This window comes from Neopsephotus bourkii, unplaced genomic scaffold, assembly GCF_033783945.1.
Source record: "Neopsephotus bourkii isolate Nb327-2 ecotype Australia unplaced genomic scaffold, CSIRO-AGI_Nbou_v1 NB_1655, whole genome shotgun sequence".
Classification (NCBI taxonomy): domain Eukaryota; kingdom Metazoa; phylum Chordata; class Aves; order Psittaciformes; family Psittacidae; genus Neopsephotus; species Neopsephotus bourkii.
Window position 1 is genome coordinate 7,602,387 of NW_026902129.1, and position 15,819 is coordinate 7,618,205.

Consider the following 15,819-nt stretch of genomic DNA (forward strand, 5'->3'; position numbering starts at 1 on the left):
ACGCCTTCGGATGTTTCGTGCTCATTGAGAAAGTCCTCAGTCACCCAGCCTTTGTAAGAGCTTTTCAAATATTTTATAGTCCTAAACCTGATGCATCAAAGCCAAAAGGACCAATCTGAGGTGTGCTTTTCATTCTTTTTAAACTGAAAAAAATGCCCCATTTAAAATGCATGATCTTCCCTTACTGAGAGTGCTCCAGCTTTGGAGAAGTGATGTACCATGCTGCTGTAACTGCCAACGTCTTTGCTACAGTGAACAACACACATCTGTGCACCCACTCAAAGCGAAAACGATCTCAGGAGCCAGTGACACTTTCTGTTCCCCAGGAGAGCCCTGAGTTCTGACTTCGATTTCATCATATTCTCTGGATGCTACCATCTCCTTCTGAGCTTTTTAACTGTTTTGAGACATGAAACCCCCATTATTTAGACAGCAGAAGTAGCAGTGACTAGCTGCAGACAGTTTGGGAAGAGGCCTGGTAGCCACTGAACACAGCCAGATGGGCTTCAGAAGCTGAAAAAGCTGTGTGTTAAAATAGACAAGTCCTTTACCCTCTACTGCTTAAGCTTATTGCGGACTAAAAGTTATCCCTAGCCATCTTAAAACCATTCTTCTTTTATGGTGTTTATTTCCACACCTTTGCCCATAATAGCGAGAGAAGCAGCATACCTCTTTGGTAAAGGGCGGTTCTTCTCAGTGATGCTCTTCTCAATGATTCTTTCCCATCCGTTTGTCCCTGTGGCCGCTTCTACACCTGCATCCGCTGAACTATATCTTCAACACCGGCAACCAGAGCTGCAGAAAATACCCCGTGCTTTCGTCTCCCTCCTGAAAACACCTGTAAGCCAAATCTTGCTGTAAGGCATAAAATGTAGTGCAGAAAAATAACCAAAACCAGGCATAATTTGGGAGTAAATCTATGATGTTAATTAACACACCTCTTACTCTTGGCTAGATCTTAACAGCTGGCAAGAACTCAGACACTAGAAATGTTTCCTGTTCTTGTTTACTTGACTAAAAATAGCTGTCAGTGTTAAAGCATCCTAGCACTTCATCCTACCACTTTTGCACCCCATACGTGTGCATACAGATATATATGTGTGCATATTACATATGTACACATATGCAAAGTGCATACAAAATATGTACGCGGATAGGATACGTGAGTGCATATGTATGCATGCACAGACAAAAACGTGTAAATGAGCACCTATAAGTGCTTCACAGTGCTATTTTACATAAAGTAAAACATACAACCAACAGCTGCCATGCAACAAATTAACATAGAGTGTGTCTTACACCAGGAAACCTCCTTGCACAAGTAACAGCTCCTCTGTATGGTGTTCACTCACCCCAACTTCTCTAACTGAATAAAAATTGAGCTGTCCCTTAAACCATCTTTAAACCAAGCTGATTAAATCCTCTCCCTCCACCTGCAATGCATAAGCAGCACTTGGCAATCGCGCATGGTTCTTTCTCATGAAGTATTGATGTCACAAGCATTTATTGCTAGGGTAATCAGAGGAGAAAAGGTTACTGTCTATGTATGTGCACATTCATATGGATGACTTCTGCCTATTCTTTGCGTCCCCCCCTTTTATTCCCCCACACATCAAAACGCTTACTGAGGACCCAGCTGAGCAGCCGCCTGCGGTGCGGAGGCTCTCCGAGGTACTTTGCTGTCTTATCACAATGGCACGGAGAAGGCGGGTGGTCCTCCCAGCTGGCCTTTCTGCAAAAGACAACTTCAAAATGCTTGCTTAAATTCCAGCGCTCCCCAGGAAAACGTTGAGCCCTTCCTTTCATGTGCCTGGTTTTGTTAACACGCTGTCCCAGCCCGGCGAGCCATGCCAATACCCTGTTATTTCATATGGGCTCGGTGTGCTTGTACCCCTGCCGAGCACAAGGAGCGGCCAAGGGCAGTGGAGAGGGAGCTGGATGCATCCCCTGTTCCTCTCTGAGCCAAGTCTCGCTATAGCTTAGAGCTGCCAAAGGAGGTGCTCCAGCCTACAGCCCAGCCAGAGCATCTCGATGGATTTCTGCCCCATTTTGCCTTTGTCTGTCCCAAGTGTTTCTGGTCTTTGAAATGCAGACTGATGAGAGGATACTTGCCCCTTCTGACCAGGGCCAGGCCTCTTTATCAAGCCAGAGCATGGCAGCATGACAAATCCAACCATTCTTGTATCATTTTGCAGCTATCAGGGACTGAATACAGGCGCAAAGATACAGGGAGCATGAGGGTGACAGGGGGAATGAGACAAATGGAAGGTCTTTGTTTCTTCATGGTTAACATCAACCAGTGCAAATCACCCTTTCACATGACATGGTCCAATGCAACCAGTTGACCACCCCAGGCAGATGCAGACTACATCTTTTCCTGACTCTTATTCCTGCAGCCTCCTTCCATCTATCCTATTCTCTGGGCTGTCTGCACAGTTGGGTCACTTCCCACTCCAGACCTGACTTAAGTGGGAGTCTGCCTGCACTCTAGGGTGAAAATAAACCTTGTCTTGATAAATACAGCATAATGAAAGAAAAAAGCCAACCAAGCAACCAAAACCAACAAAACTCCCACAGAACCCCACAATCCTGTGAACTTGGGAACTGGCATTTATTTGAGACTGAACTTCCTGCAACTGGCTTCAACATGACGAGTGATTAAATCCAGCAAGCTTGTGACTAAGTTATGAGAACAGAAAAATCCTCTCTAAAGGCCATAACATGGATCTAATTTCAGTTTCGGACACAACCTGACCTGGGTTACCATTGAAGGATGTGACACCACCAAACAGGCACAATTCAGCACAGCTGAAGCACCAGGAGGGAACATAACCCATCAGAGCGGGCACTTCCCCAGCAGGCTCCTTCTGATACATGAGGATGGGTACAGTTTTTAGCCATGTGCAGTGCATGGGGCTGAAAGTGGCTCATTTTGGATGGGTGGGTAAAACCCCATCCTCACCTAAAAGACCCTGGCAAAACCCTTGCAAAGACCCAAAAGGAAATTTCTTCCCGTGAAGTACCACTTTGTGACACATCCCAACAGGAGAAGATGGCTCCTGATGAGGGGGAAGAGGAAAGGATGAAATCCTTGGGAGCACATGGTACAGTGATAAGTAAGTGGGGTGCACACTTATTATCAATGACAGAAGTTAAGAGAATCATGGAATCCCAGACTGGTTTGGGTTGGAAAGGACCTTAAGGTCATCCAGTTCCAACCCCCTGCCACGGGCAGGGACAAAAATTAAAGACAAACCTAAAAAGAGTTCTTTGCAGGGCAATTTCCTGCTACTCAATGAAGCAAAAACGTTTTCAGCATCAAGCTTCCAACACAGCTGTAGTTTACTACCAATTTACTACCTGCTGTTGTGTGTAAGGTTGCACAGCACATAGAGGAGTTGCAGTCCCACCGTGCCAGGCAGTGGAGAGACCCAAGTCATCTGGTTTTGGCTTGTGTCCTGATGATCCCCATGCTCCTCCTTGTTACGAGTATTTCTGCAGTGCAAAAGTAGACCAGTTACTCAAATGTCCACCTCCCACCTAGTGCTAATAAATGATATACATGTAGCAAATCAAGACTGTATGTGGAGGAGTAGAGGGGACCAGTCATCTCCATAATCTCACACAGCATCAGAGCAAAATGGTACCCACAGCACACACTGGCTGCAATGAGAGGCCAGGTCGTGATACTAGGCACTGGTGGCCTTGCAGGAATGTCTCCTTAGGCACAGCCACACTTTACTCTCTGCTTTACCTCGGCCACAACTGGTGCTTTTGCAGGGCTGAGCATCACTAGGGTGCATTGCATGATTGAGGCTCAGGCTCCACTCTACATCTTATGGGACTAGTGAATTTCCTAGGTTTTGGCCACTCCTGGTGCAAACACAACCACCGAGGCAAGTTGGGGTCGCTGCCACCAGCAGGCAGACCACCAGCCAAACAGGGCACAGCAATACCCAGCACGTGTGGAGGTCAGCAGCAGAGAGACAGTGAGAGGCCTCCTTCCTAGAGCCACACCAGCTCGCTTCCTAGCACCTTCACCAGGCAGCAGCACTTCACACTCCCTTAGACCTTCCTTTATGCCTCCCATACACGTGGAGAGTGGTAACCCCCTTCAAAACCCTCCCTCTGCATTCAGCAGCGATTTTCCTGCAGGACCTTATACTAAGCACATTTCTCAGCAGGACCTAAATGCTGTTGCTATTTACAGAGCAACCAAACTGCAGAGGGCTCTTACAAGCAAACGAGCACAAAAACACACCTACCCCAGAGCGTTCACAGCGCCATACGGAAACAACGAGCTCTCTGCAGAAGGTCAGCCAAGATGTTCTGAATGGAACCGCTGCTCTCCCCACCAGGACACCACATTTGGGTGTGCTCCCTGGGAACGGTTGCACTGGGGCATTCAACCTGCAGCATCCTCCAAGGCTGCCCAACAACAGATCCCATACCCAGGCTGCTCCCCTGGGCTCTGCAGGCAACCCCACCAAGCAGGGTAGGCTTTAACAAGGGCGTTTAAAGTGGTTTTAGTAATAGCACCACAGCAACAAGTCAGACTTTTCTTTCTGCACCCCCAGGCTGTAGAGCCTCGATTGCACCTTGCTCCCCTCTTCTCCTCTAAGAAGAAAGCCAGCCATCATCAGCACAAAGGTGCTTGCTGTTGTTGGTGAGCCTGTAGAGAAAGCTGAACTGCAGAACTAAAGGAAACTGCATCCAGGCAGAACAGTTTCACTGCTTTTAAACCCTTAGCTGTATTGTGATTAATGCAAGTCAATGCATCCCCCAACAGACAGGGGGGTGCTGAAGTGCACCAATGGAGCCAACATGCAGCAGCTGCCTTCCTGTTATTCTCATCTCTTTAAAGCCTCCCACCTCCTCTCTCACAGAAGTACATTTGAACTCTGCTTACTTCACGAGTATAAAAGGGGTGAAAAAAATTGACTTAGATTTATGCTGTAAATAATTCACAGCCAGTTTTACCTGACGGGTGAAAATCAGACAGAACCAATCTCCAGCCTCAGTGTGTCAGGCTCAAGTCATCTGTCAGGGAGGGGGGGAAAAATACTGCCCACGTAAGTGGTAAATGCTCCATCCCTGGCAGTGTTCAAGGCCAGGTTGCACAGAGCCTTGGGTGATATGGTTTAGTGTAAGGTGTCCCTGCCCAAGGCAGGGGGTCGGAACTGGGTGATCTTAAGGTCCTTTCCAACCCAAACCATTCTGTGATTCTATGATACTGGGGGGGAGCAGTAGAAGACAGACCAGTGTGAAACAAAGAGTTCACTCTTCACTACAAAGGCAGATGCCTGGGGCTGGAAGCCTTGTCTAGGGACCTTCTCACTTGGAGGCATTAACAAACCAAGGATGCTAATGGATGGCTAAGGCTGTATCCCAACCAATTTGCAGTGGCCTTTGCCATCCAGCCCCACGCTGTGCAGTGCAACAGGAGTTTGTGAGGGGTGTCAGGCTCTGCCCCCAGGGGGAAAAACCAGCTGCTCTCCAGGAGGTAGGAAGCTGCTGCAGCTTCTTGGAACAGAGAGTTGTGAGTCTGATCACAACTCGGGATTTGGCAGCTCAGAGGTGATGGCTTACCTAGGGACTGTCATAGGGAATCATAGAATCACCACCCTCACAGGGAAGAACTTCCCCTATTTCAGTTTGAACCCATCACCCCTTGTCCTATCACTACAGTCCCTAATGAAGAGTCCCTCTCCAGCATCCTTGTAGCCCCCTTCAGACACTGGAAGCTGCTCTGAGGTCTCCACGCAGCTTCTCTTCTCCAGGCTGAACAGCCCCAATGTTCTCAGCCTGTCGCTGTATGGGAGGTGCTCAAGCACAATTTACCGGGTCCATTTCTTCAATGGACCTGGTAAATGAGATGGTGCTTGGCAAGTATAATGTGATGGCAAACCCTGACACAAACTGGTGTCGTGGATGTTATTCATGGGCTCTCCATAAAGCCAGTAACCAGCAGCGGGTTCACTGCAGGGGCAGGGTAGCCAACACCAGCTCCTGTATGTCCTACCTGAATCATCACATGCTGAAACACAACTCGTCTTGAAGGGTAGAATGGAGGCGAGGAAAATGTTCCTGTGAGCATTTCAGTTCCTCCTGTGGATGCTGGTGGTGCACACCCCAGAACTGGCGACCTGAAATGATTCCACATTGAAGAACAGCTTGCTCTGACTTTATGAACAGTGAATGGTAAGTCCCTTAAGGACTCGCTTTGGCTTTGTTGGTTTTGCAGTCTGTGTCACTGCAACCCATTTGACAACTATGCTACCTCACCTCAGCACAGCAAGGAGAGCTGAAGTGCATCTGTCCAGGCTGAGTACCTCCAGAAGGTCTCCTGCTCTTGGTGTGTTAGCAGCAAGAGGAATACTTCCTTGCTCATTAAACTCTGGCTGGTTTAAGAATGGATGAACCTACTGCAGACCCAAGCACCTGAGCAACTGAGTCCAAATTAACAGCGTAGCCTAGAGTGGTTTGCAGTTCCTGTTGAAACTTAATGACAGGAATTACTGGAGGAAGGCAGAAATGGGAGGAATTATTTAACACAGGACTTAGGCAATTTCCCTGGATACAAACAAAACCTTTTCAGGCTCAATGGTTTTCTTTCCAGCCTTGCTTCCCCCCCCCAGCCTGAATTTAACTCAAACCATTGCACACATGCTTTCTGTGTTCACAATTCATGATATTTAGGGCAAACGCTTCTCCAAGGCACTCAGCATTGGCTTACCTGTGTTCTCGTGGGAAACCACGAACATCTCATTGACCAAATGGAAACAAAACGATGCTGAAAACCAGATACCCACCTCACTGCATTTCTAAAATGAGTCCTACAAGTAAACCTGTAAAACAACACACAGATGGGGACAGCGGCCTTCATCAGTCACTGGGAGCCAGACCAAGCAGACGTTAACCTTAGCACCCCGAGTTACTAAGGTAAAAAAGGGGAGCTGGTGGGGAAGGAAATGCAGATGTCTGTAACTCGGTACGGTGCTCACCATATCAACACAGCCCTCAGACCAGAGTTATGTTTAGGTCCTAAGGCTTCCCTGGGCTACAGCAGGGAGGTACTCCCAGGATGCGACAAGGGCTGGAACACGCTATTTGGCTCTACCAGTCTCACTGGAGGTTGGTTTTGAAACTGGAATCGTAACCCTACTGTCACCTCCCCAGAGCTGGAAGTGTATGTGGTGCTGCAGCTCTCCACTACAAGCCATGGCTTACAGTCACTGCATCCCCAGCCACCCCTGCTGATCCCAGTCCTCCATATGAAGAGCTGCCTGAAGCTAGATTTTATGGGATCCAGTCTCTAGTCTATAAACTGATCAACCTTGGAGGATTTAAAGTTTTGCTTCTGAATGCCCAAATCCACAGGGTGCAAGGCAGTCACATCCTGCCCTGCTGGTCCCTGTTTTAAACACAAAGGAAAAGTGAACAAAGTCGAGAGGCAGCTGAGGAAAAGCAGGCTGAAGTGAAATCAAGTCTCTTCTCCAGCTCACTGCAATGGAAGAGCCAAGCACTCTCCACTTCTCCCAGGAGAAAGGAACCCCTGGACTTCCATGTGCAGAACCCAAGCACCATTGCTGTTGCACCAGACCTGCAGTGCCTCACAGCGGATGACCGGGGGTTACAGACCTGGCTGGCTGCTATGGTGGGGTACTGAAGGGGAAAAAAGGATTAAAATAGAGAGAATAAAAGAAAAAAAGGGAGAAAAGAAGAAAAAAGAAGAAAAAATAAAGGAGAAAATTGAGAAAAGAAAAACAAGGAAACAAAAAGAAAAAAGATTACAAAAAAAAACTAAAATAAGAGAGCAGGAAGCTCAGCTATTATCACCTTTCAGCACTTTGTCTGTCAACAGCTTTCTGGAGCTGTTACTTTAACGGGTGCTGGAAGGCACAGATGTGATCAGTCACAGAGCCTGTCAGACACACGTTCAAATCCAAGCGAACCTGTCGAAGCATCAGGAGTGGGACTGTAAAACCTGACACCCATAGACAGCAAGCACCAGGGGTATGATTACATCTACGCCTGATCATGCATTTCCTTCCTATTCAAACCTTTCACTGTCACTAATGCTGGCTATGTACAAGATGCAGAACAAAGTATTTCTCTGACTCCTTCCACATAACTTTTTCCACGTACCTAACGTAGTGCATCTTCTGTATTTCCTCTTGTCTGTCGGATATGTTTGCTGGCCATAGCACACCCAACAAGTCAACAGCAGTAATGAATTCTGTCATCAAGTGACTGACAGCCACTGCCACAGGGAGGCAAATGGAGACAAACGGGAGGAGGACAGAGGGGCAGAGGCTGAGGGATACCTCGGCAGGCATCCTCCTTGCACTACATCCTGCTGGCTCCATACTCGGCACCAAGAGTGCACAGCAGCCCACACAGCACGCAGGGGACTGCTTCAAACAGCTAACGGGAATCACTGAGAATGGGGCTTCAATTTAAATCCTGCCCTTAATCAGGGAAGGAAAGCCTGGCTGCAGGCACTTGCCTCTGACAATAATTCAGGCCCTGCATTCCTCTTCTGAAGATTACATGCCCTATTTTCTCCTTTCAAGAGGGTTGCTTATCTTTTCAGCTGGGTTAAAGCAGGCCCACCGAGGGTGCCAGGCATCTTTTTTCCCCCCATCTTCCTCCAACCTCGCCCTTCTGAAATTGCATCTATCTGATTCTGCAGGGTCGTTCTCTCAGAGGATGCACAGCCAGATCCTTTCAACACAGTCCTTAGCTACAAATACTGCCTACATTTACTACCCATGCCCATCCTGGCTTTACAATCTCTTCCATTGCTCTCCCTCTCCTGTCAGCTGAACTGCTCCTCTGCAGATTCCTCCACTGCTGTCTCCTTCCTCGGTTGCTCATCTCCACACTGCTTCCCAATGCTGGGCTTCCCGTGCTCCTTACACACCCCTCTCACTGCTCCTCTCTCCATCAGCTTTCAGGTGCAACACGGCTTTAACAACGTGCCCAGACCTCAGCTGCTTTCTTTGCTCTCTTCTCCTTCAGCCCCTTTCTGCGCAGTCCCTGTTTCTCTGGGACATCACTAAACACTTATCCTGTGCCCCCCTGTTTCATTTAAGTCCCACAGACTGTGGGATGGGGGATAATCTTGCCATTTACTGACATCTCCCAGACTTGCGCTCTCTTGAATCTGCTCCTTACTAGCACAGCCTTAAACACAGGAGGGAAGATAAGAGTCTGTGCTTGTCAAAATGCTTTATAAATGAAGAACTAGACAGTAATAACTCTTTAGGTTTCCTAAATGCACATTAACCGATGGGTTACTTCTACATTTATAAACCGGCAACTCTTGAGGTTTAATAACTGAAAACATTTGGTCAAAAATCTCTCTGTGCTTGCAAATCAGTAATTACTTTTAATCCTCCACAGTAAAGCTCAGTGAGGGATTAAGAGGAGATGACCAATTCAAACACCAGCTTCAGAGAGAACAGATGACACCACCTGATGACATTTCTGGTACAGGCTGCTTTTCAGATAAGAGCAAGTTCTGTGTTCACATTAAAGCCCATTATTTGGGACATCAGTAAACACGACAGATCTGACTGCAGGGGGATGCGCAATAGGGAAGGCCAACACTTTCACTTACGTGTCTACAATGGAATTTCAGGCCTCCATCTGATCTTCTTCCTCCCTTCAAAGAGTGCAGAGAACAGTCTGCTCTGCCAACTGGAGCAACTGAGCTGTAAACAGGCGATGCTTGAAAGCCTGTCACCGAAGATGCTGCTAGAAACGAACAAACAGCAAGCGCCAGAGGACAGGCACATACACACACACACACTGTCTATACACTGTGTTGTTAGAATTATCCAGCTACTAACTCAGAGCTAGCAGAAGTTCACAGCTATGAGAGGAGCTGCTGTGCAGGGTACTTAGCAAACGGTGCTTCCAAAAGCACTTCTTGGCTTTTCAATAGCATGAGAAGAGAAAGACTCCCTGCAACTCCTTCCATGCCCCTGTACAACGTGTCCTCAGCGCAGCCTCTAACAGGGAAGCTTCAGTGGCTGCACCATTAAACTGTGCAATGGCTTCCTATAACACAGCTTGAAACGTTCTGCCTCTGGCACGGGCTATGCCTGCAGGCTGAGAGCCTTTGGGCTCAGAGCAGCGGCCTTATGGACCCACGACAGGATGACAAAGAGCTGAGGGACGTTTCACAGCATCTTCTCTGCGGGGAGAAGCAGCAGTTTAGAAATCAACTGGCACATTTCACAGAGAGCAATCGATTTTCTCTTGAAGTGGCATATGGGGAAAGCAGCTCTCTGCTGACCTGCGACCAAGAGAAATGGAAGATGAGGGGAAAGAAATCGAATCTGTTTCTATCAGGCTGTTTCACCAAAGGCAGCTTTAAACTTTCAGGCAAAATAAAGGAAGATTTCAGGCTCGCCTAAGGCAGAACATGGAAGCTCCTGAGCAAAACCCCTTAGGAAACATGTGGTGCAATCTGAGAACAAACCAGCAGGCAAAACTGACTTTCTTGCTAACTGCAGAGGAACGAACCCTGGCTTTGCACTATCTGCACCCTGTGGTAAATAACCCACTACCCACATCTTCCGTGTGTATTCTGTATGGATGCACGTTAAACAAAACCGAGGCACCAAAACTGCAATTTGTGCTGCAAGCTCCTCGCTACGTGGAGCAACACCACATTCCAAGCAGGATTTGGCAAGAACCTGTGGAACATCACTTTCAGAGGCCACATGCAGAGAGGCCTCTGCTTCAGCAATGCTGATCTTTCCTCTTGATCTCCCAGGAATAAAACAAAGCAGCTTTCATGAAGTCACTACCTTGCCTATGGGAGATGCATCACGCTGCTTTGCAACAGAGCAGCAGCTTGCCAAGAGACCCTCTTCATCGTTAATGAGTGCCTGAAAGAAAATAATCCACATTTAGGAAGGTTTTCCACTACTTAGAAAGAAAATGAGGAAGGACATGAAAATAGACAGGTGAAACCTTGACTTGAGCTGAGTGTGCCACCCAGAGAAATGTGAACCAAATCATACAGAACAATTTGAATGATGTGAAAATGGTTTGAGACAGTTTTTGGTACCAAGCTCCCCTTGCAATCCCACCCCTCCCAAATCCCCCAAAGCTGGGAGCTTGACTTCAATATATACAGTTTATGCCCAAAGATTTAACATACCAGAAGACACAGCAGCCCCCACCAGAGTGCAGAAGGCTCCATCTCCAACATACACTCATTAGATTACAGCAACTAATTCAAGCAATTTTCTGCATTTGCACTGCAAACTGCACTCTCCTCCTCAGCTGACTGCCTCTTCTGGGTTCTGTTCTAGGGCTCAAAGTTACTGCCATGAAAGCGAGCATTAACTTAACCCCCAAATCAAATGATTCACAAGCAGTGATTTTCAGCTCATTGGGGGCAGAAGGCAGACGCTCCAATTCCACAAAATACCAGTTACTCAGATCAGAAAGCAAGAACATGCCTCAGCTCTTTAGTATTGAAACAGAAATGAGTCTATGGCATAGCAACCATACACATAGGTGCGAACCCACATGATATCCCACTGGAATGAGGGAAGAGGGACAAACACAGAGCTAGGGTGTTGTTAGTCCTTACATTATCACAGACATTGATGCTGCTGGAAATCTTTATTGTGATGCCCTCTCCAGCAACACATTCACATTCACACACCACTGTAAAATGAGGGGAGAGATGCAAGGAAGAGCGCACTGACGGAATAATGGGGACTGAACCAGTGCCATAGTCCTGTATCACACATCTTTCTGGGTACTTTGTGAAGCAGCTGAAATCAGTTCTCTTTCTGGTGTGATAATGTTAAGGCTACGTGAACTCAACTTCAATTCCTCTACCAGAAACTGCACGCCTTCCCCAAAACTAGCAAATACCCAAGACCAAGATCAGTACTTCTGCATGCTTTTAAGTGCCAACAAGCATGTTAGAGCAATAAATCACACTATGCTGTGTTACACATAGGGTTTGTAACAGCACAAGGCGATTTGCTGCAGGTGAGAGATGCTCACTGACTGCAATTTGTAAGCACTGTATGTGCACCTAAGGGCACAGGAGCTAATTATTAATTAGAAGACACAATGTACAAGTGGTGATTATACTCATAAAACCAAGGCACTCCCACATGGTGGGAATGACATAAATCAGGAGAATGGTCCAAGCCAAGTGATAGTCACAGACACAGCACTCATAAAATGAATGAGCCACACCACTGTACTAACACTGTTGTTGTTAGGACACAAAACAGCCCTCTACTAGCCAGGCTTTATGAAGCACCCTGAGACTGGGCCAGCAAGAGCAACAACCCTGGCATCACCTGCAAGCTCCATATGTCAGAGCTCACTGATCACTGACACAGCTGGTGCCACGGGTCGGCTGTAACACAGCTGGTTCCACGGGTCAGCCTCCCTCACACCTCACCTGGTGATCAGTTTTCCTTCAGTCCTCCAGCTCTTTCAGAACTCAGCCTGAAACAGTCATCTGAGGAAAAGCTCAGGCTGCACCACGCTCCAGAAGCCAAATGGAGCATGAAGATAAAATTCTACGTATAAGCTCCTGTCATCCCTTCAGTTTACTACAATAATACTTGTTAAATGCTAACAGACACATTCTCCTCACAAAGTGAAAATAGTGAAGGAAAATGTCTCACATAATGACAGAGCAATGGTATTTACCACTATGGATTCCAGAGAAATCAACTATCCTTGTTTATCACCAATGACTGCAATTACGTTGTCAAGTGATAGATGAGTGTTTTGATTTCCTCTTCTTGCTGTTTTTTTTACCTTCTACTTACATTATAAACTTGCCACTGTTTATTTATGTACTATTACAGGGCCATTGAGAGGGGTTATTAATGAGCACATTTAGTTTTCAAAGCAGTCAGGCCATGAAGGCATGCAAACAGATAAAGCGTATGGGCACCAGTGTATGGTAGTATTTTGCCTGAAGCCACAAGAAAAGAAGAGCTGCACAACAGGTTTCCTGCTAAGATGGTAACAGAGGACACAATAAACTCTACTCACACTCATGTTTTTAAAAGCACTCATAAAAGGCACAATAACGTTACTCACACTCATGCTCTTTGCTGGATCCTCTTAAGATTAAGCATCACAGAGCAAAACAACACATATCAAGGAAAGCATAGGCTCCTTACCAGCCCAGGGACACAAAAAACAGCTGAGGAGAGAGTGCACAGCTTTTAAGTGTTATACTCCCATAGGATGTAAATACTTGGCTCGTTCTCTGTGCTAAAACAGGTATGTAATTCACAGTAGATCTCCACTGCTTCCAAAGTTAGGGCAGTAGTAGCAGAGCTTCCCAACAATCATCAAAACAGGTTGCAACATTGGGTAGGAAGTTGTCTTACAGGATACAGTAACACCTCCAGCTCCTTCTTATTTAATAATCTACAGTTAATACAGAATAAGAGCATCTTTTTGTTGCTGTTATCACTGCATGGGCATATGTTCCCTGACGGCTCTAAGCTTTCAGTACGCACAGGTATCTACTTGCAACAGGGCCCTTGGTTTGCCTTTTCAGACAAATGAGCCCATCTCTTAGCACAGAAACTGTTGGCTCATCTGAGACATGAGGACTTGGTATTTGCCTGATTTGGTCTGCTTTTATTTGACTTTTAAAAGCACATCTATACTTGACAAGCCACAACAACCTTCAGCTATGTCGAGGGAATATGCTATAAACACTCAGTGCCAGGGCCTTTGCTAAAATCTAAAGTTACTTCAGAAAGCACTCCTAGACTTTTCCAAGAGCAAATTCATAGGTGGGCTTAAGGCATTTAGTGTCATCACAGTAACACTGCTCTTTGAAATAAACTCCTGCCTTTCTCCTGCATTAAGTCCCTTCATTAGGGATGAAAGCATACAGAAAATACAAAATACCATCAGCCTTCCAGTGCCTTATGGAAGAACAGGTCTACTAGACGTTTACGTTCCAACCTAGGTTGTGTTCACATCAACAGATCTTGCGCATCGCACCCTGCATCTGCTCTATGTATTACTTACCTTCAGGACATCATTCTTTCCTTGAGCTATGAAAGCTCTTGTTCTTAGTGTCCAAGTGCTGTTGATGAACGAAGATGGAAAAGGTTTCATCTGCACAATGCAAGAAAAATGAGACCGATACCTACCTGAATAAGCAGCATGGACAAAACCACACGGCTCACATCCCACGCGCATCTCAAAGTGCAACTGCAGCATCTACTCTGACAGAATACAGGTTTCAACAGAAATGTTAAAGCTGAACGAGTGGAACACAAGGTTAACTATAGAGCTCCCCCAGTAACTGCAGTCATTCCTTGGATAATGGAGCTAAAAACTAACATGATCAGATCATTACAATTTCACTGCTTATGCCAAAAAGAGTTCTTTACCAAAGAAACAGGAATTGGAGTAGGTTGTTGGGTTTCCCCTGAAGATGAAATCTCATTTGATCAAGTTAATCTTAATTTACTTTTAAAAATCTGTGGTTCCCTTTGAGCTAGTATGTGATTCTTGGTGCTTCCCAAGGCATACACTGAAAGTAAACCCAAAATACAGCAACTTACAGGAAAGGATCCCACAGCCCTGGAACTTCTGGTTGAGAAACGAAGTAAGAGAAAGCATCTCTCCTTGTGATCATCCGTGGCACTCCAGGATCATTCCCAACGGAGTTAAAACTGACAACAACAAAGCTCTCTAAGGAAAGGCTACATGGATCCCATTAACCAAAGCAGAACAGCAGGCTGTGCATCTGACACCCCCCAACTTACCTGTGTTCAACAGCAAGTAAATTTGAAATGCTGCAACTTTACAAACGTGTTTTGTAATCAGGAGGTAGAACATCAAACACCTCTTCAGGAAATGGCAGCTATGGGGAGCAGCTCACAGGCTGCACTCAGTAGTAGTATGATGGCCAAAACATGACACCCCGCTCAGTATTTGCTATGTGCATGAGCTTTCTGCATCCCATCCGCGCTGATGTGTGATGCCTGCACTTGCAAAGCCTGCGCTACTGATGAAGAAGGGGAAGCATGAACCTGATGTTGCTATTCAGCATTCTGATGCACTCATTTGGACTGTGTTAATTCAAATGAATCCAGTTAAGAGGATACCCTACAAAGCAGATATTCACCAGTTCACATATCCATACCACAGTCTTTAATGATCTCTCCCAGCCTACCACACGCCAACGGCTATACACAGCTTTTTTTAAGATGGCATGTGGTTTCTTCAAACTGCTACAAACCAAATCAGTAGCTTTGCATTGCCAGTTCCTGAACCACTGCAAGCATTAAGTGTGTGCTCAGATAGCACTGACAGGTACGCAAGTACTTGCTTCTGTACATGAGAGGATTTACAGCACTCAGAAGGTCATACTGATAAATAGTAAATCACAGAAGATGAAAAATAAAAGGAGTGTATTGATTCCAGCTATTATTCTTTTCCAATTCTCCCCACCCCATGGGGCACGTGGGGAGTGAGCAACTACAGGGTACTTAGCTGCCAGCTGGGATTAACCACTATTAATCAGTGGGACAGAAGAAAACAAGCATTATCATAAAGACAAACAAGAATGCAATATGGAGACAAGCGTAGACGTGGAGATCTCTCTCTAGAGAACATGCAAGGGATCCTCAGTGAAGGTCAGAACAAGCCGTGGCCACTGCAGTCTTCACACTGCTTTGTTACTGAACATTACCCATCCAAACACCCCCTCATCACACACACTGCCAGATCCCTCTAAAGAGACAGACAGCGGTTGACATCATCTTCCCTCTAGAAAATCTT